Source organism: Brassica napus, chromosome C9 (assembly GCF_020379485.1).
Source record: "Brassica napus cultivar Da-Ae chromosome C9, Da-Ae, whole genome shotgun sequence".
Taxonomy (NCBI): domain Eukaryota; kingdom Viridiplantae; phylum Streptophyta; class Magnoliopsida; order Brassicales; family Brassicaceae; genus Brassica; species Brassica napus.
In genome coordinates, this window is record NC_063452.1 from 46,890,262 (window position 1) to 46,895,052 (window position 4,791).

Consider the following 4,791-nt stretch of genomic DNA (forward strand, 5'->3'; position numbering starts at 1 on the left):
TCGATTAGATTATCCCATCGATGGATCGAACAAAATCTCGGGAGCCTTTTTTTTAAACGCATCGATCGATCTTTATTTGTACAAAAACGCATCGATCGATCTTTATTTGGTTGTGTTTTGAGTAGTTTTTAATTCGTATTCAGCTTTGCCTTGCTAGATAAACCAAATAACTAATATCTGAGTACCATTCTTTCAGCTATCAACTGCAGGCTGTGAAACATGGAAAAGCCACAAACATTGATCAACCAACAACATCCATGCTTTTAAGAATGTTCAAAGGATTCAAACTGACTGACCACTCAATCTACTCAAATTTTCTCATCTTGGGGCTTGGTATACACTAGGTTCGCTAGTACTACCATGTTCATAATCAGTTTCCCCATGATGATACCAAATTTTGTAACTTCGTGTAAACCCACTCAAATATAGATGAGTACAAACATCCCACTCTTTAATAACCTTTCTATTTTTACAATTAGAGCAAGGACATCTTAACATACCTGTTTTTGCTTCCGGTTGTCGGTGAACTAACCCCATGAATTCGGTTATACCTCGTTGGTATTCTTCCGTAAGCAATCTCGTGTTCGGATCCAAATGAGGTCGATCGATCGAAGAACGAAAATAATTTGAAGAAGACATATTTTTTATGAATCAAATTTGTGTGTAAATAGAGTAAGAGGGAGGATGAAGATATGGAGTGAATGAAGAGGAAGAGGACTGCTTGTATTTATAGTTTAAATCATGCCGACAGACCGAGGAAATTCCGACGGGATTCCGACGCCAACGGCTAGTTCGTCGGAATTTCCTCGGAATTTTGTAAAATCCCCCAACGGCTCTCCAACAGCTATAATATTTCCTCGGAATTCATTGGTTTTTTCCGAGGAACACATTTTTCCTCGGAATTTCCTCGGAATATTCCGACGGATTGATATTTCCTCGGAATTCCGTCGGTATATTCCGAGGAAATTCCGAGGAAACCAAATTTTGTGTTTCCTTCCTCGGGATATTCCGAGGATTTCATTTTCCGTCGGAATGTCCGTTAGAATACCGCTGTTTTCTTGTAGTGTATGTTGTATAATTGCTGATCTCCTCTTACTTAAACATGTATATTTCATAAACTGCACATTTATATAATACATTAGTAAACACAATATATCCATTATAAACGAAACACATGTCCACTATGATTTTTTTTTCTAAAATGTACATGCAAAAATAATATCCAGGGTTAAGAATTAAAGAGGCCCTTGGGGCAAAAACAAATAGTCTTTATAAAAAGAAAATGTTTTAAATACAAAAGTTAGTAAAAATATGTCTAATATAATTATTTACCATTTTATATTAGATGTTTTCCTTAAAATATTATTTATAATATATAAAACAAATTTTAGTTAAAAATTAACTAATACTTATTTTTATATATAAAATAGGGTTTATTTTACCCAAAAAAATTTGAAACTTCCAGTCTCGGGTCTTGAGGAGGTCGCACTCCCTACTAGGTCTGGGCACAAAGCCCATATCCGGAAAAATTTCACTTTGATCCGCTTCGATTCGTGAGATTTCAACTATTCGAAAGTTCGAATATCCGTTGCCATTTCAACTATTCGTGCTTCGCTTCGTAAAAAAAAAAAATAATTATTATTATTACATATTAAAAAGAAAATAATTAAATCAAAAGTCCAAATAATATAAAATATTAATATTTATCATAAATTACATGTATATATATGCATATAACAGATCAGATAGCTATTCTTAAAAATATTAGTATATGTGATTTGCTTCGTTTCTTACGGATATTTCATATTAGTATTTGCTTTGATTCGTAGAGTTACAGATATATAAATTTTTTGGTTCGAATCTTAACAGATAAGGAATCAAATCAAAATCTACGGATATTTTGTCCGGCCCTACTCCCTACCTTCCTACCTAAGTCGCCCATAATCACATCACAATAATATAATATTGTCACATCTACTCTAATATCAAATACATCAAAAGCATTTGATGTAGAACAAACAATATGTAAAACAAATTATACATGTGAATGGCATAAACGAAAACAACCTGTGCGAAAGGCTGGTATACCACTAGTTAAAATGTAAGAATCACATTTTACTAGATTTATTTATCAACAGTGTACATATATATATATATATATAAATAACATTTTAATTTGTTATTTTTTAAGAATGTTAATATTTCCAAAAAAAAGTGGAATTGCACTCTCTACACTCCAGTTTATCACGTATTTAGGCAAATACCATAAACTATTGTACTGTAATGTTCGACCAAATGGAAAGACACTAATACCCTATAAATATACTATAATCATATTCTCTCTACCTTTGCAAAATGGCGTTTATGTATTTTCTCTCCTACGTTGATCTGAAATCGGCCCTACTTAATACTATTCAAGGTAGATCCTTAATTTCTACATTCTTATAGTATATTGGCCCAATTAACTAAAAAAAAATATAAAAAAAGAAATTAATATTATATATATAACTTAAACTAACAAAATAAATATTGACATTTGACAACTTACTTAAATATATTGTAACTTTTATAGTAAAATGGAAAATCAAAAGCAAAATAGCAATAGTAACAAAAAAAATTACTTCTTCTTAGATATAATAAATCTAAAATACAATTTATACCAAAATAAAATGGAAAATTAATTTAAAATAGACATAGTAGGAAAAACAACTTATTTTATTATTTTAAAAAATGTTAATATCTCCAAAAAGAAGTGGAATGGGGGGGCGGCATTTTGAATTTTGAAAACTCGTTTTCCGTTGCACAAACAAAAACTCGTTTTCCGTTGCACAAACAAAAAAAGAAAACTTGTTCTCCTCTTTTCTCTTTCTCTCCCCAGAAGTAAAAAAAGTATTCTCGATCAGATTTGATTTTAATTTGACTCCACAATCAGATTTGATATTAATTTGACTCCCGATCCAGAATGGGAATGGCAGAGGCTAGAGTCAGATTGGAGAGAGGGCGGTGGACTACGCCGCGACATTCACCGCCAACAGACGCAGTCAAGGTGTGGTACTCGACGAGGCAGCCGCACGTCACGGTGCGTTTGAACATCCAGTTCAGTGATTGCCATCGGGTTCTCGGGTGCCTGGATCTTTGATTGGGGGAAGTTACACTTCGTGGAGGCCTGTTCGTGGTGACTGAACCTATGTCTTGGCCTAGGCCTAGGCGTGGAGGAAGAGCTGGTGCTTCACGAAGTATCTTGCCTTCTTGGTGGCCGAGGGGGGAATCTACGTGACATAACGCATATCATGCATGTATATTGACCAACAACTTCTTCTTCTGGTTTATTAATCAGTTTCCGTGCTATGATTTTGTAGAGGATCCGTAGAAAAGGGTACATAATACTTCTATAGATTTTTGCTGAGTCTTTAGTTTACTCGTTGTGTGTGTCTCTGAATTATGAGTGGTTTGTGTCTGAATGTCCATTGAATCAGAAAGCTGAATCAGAAAGCCAGAGGCTTTGGTCTGTGTTCGTTCTGCTGGTCTCTGATATGGGTTTTGCTGGTTTATCTATTGACCAACCTCTTCTTATGGTTTATCTATTTGTCTTTTTCAGGCAGTTGAGACTTCACCAACAACGTGGTGTTCTCGAAACTCCAGTAGCACCGGCATCGGCAGAAGAGCACAGTTCCGTAATGGTGACTCCTGCTCCTGCTCCGGCTGTGGGATTGAAGCGTAGTGGCCCAATGTCAACTGCTAGCTCCGTAAGAGGGTGCGTGACTACATCAACAAGGACATTGCAGCGGGGGAGGAAGAAGGAGCAGGGTTCATAACACCCCATAAAAAGCTACTCAATTCTATTGAGATGGTGGAAAAGATTGTGACATCAGAGATTAAGAGAATGCAGAGCACTCCTCATGCTAAAAGGGAAGAACGGGGGAGACAGTTGTCAAGCATTTGGTTTCACTAAGGTGATCACACTTAAGGATAACAGGAGAACATTCAAAGTGCCTTGGAGCAAATATAGCCAGGGAAAGTGCAATAGCTACTTTAGTGCAGAAAATTTAACTGCTATTACTTTTGACCATTTTGTTGAGGTTTTATGTTTTGTGGTGTTGGGGTCAAAATCGGTCATGACGGAATCAATGTCTGAAAGTCCGTAAAAATTGGCATGAACGTTTTTACGAAAAATAAATCTTCGGAAAAGATTTATTCTTACGAAGAGCCCTGCGGAAGAAACACGAGACATCGGAGAAAAGCCCGAAAAAGGTCGCACGGTCGCTACGTAGCGACCGAGCTCGAGCCAAGCTCGGTTGCCACGTAGCGAGCGAGCACACGTCCCGCTCGGTCACTACGTAGCGAGCGAGCTCGAGCCAAGCTCGGTCGCTACGTAGCGACCGAGCATCCGTCCCGCCCGGTCGCTACGTAGCGAGCGAGCTCGAGCCAAGCTCGGTCGCTACGTAGCGACCGAGAATCCGTACCGACCGAGCACACGTCCCGCTCGGTCGCCACGTAGTGACCGAGCTCGAGCCAAGCTCGGTCGCTACGTAGCGACCGAGTATCCGTCCCGCTGGGTCGCTACGTAGTGACCGAGCTCGAGCCAAACTCGGTCGCTACGTAGCGACCGAGTGTCCGTCCCGCTTGGTCGCTATGTAGTGCTCAAGCCAAGCTTGGTCGCTACATAGCGACCGAGCGTCCGTCTCGCTACGTAGTGACCGAGCTCGAGCCAAGCTCGGTCGCTATGTAGCGACCGAGCGTCCGTCTAGCTCGGTCGCTACGTAGCGACCGAGCGTCCGTCTAGCTCGGTCG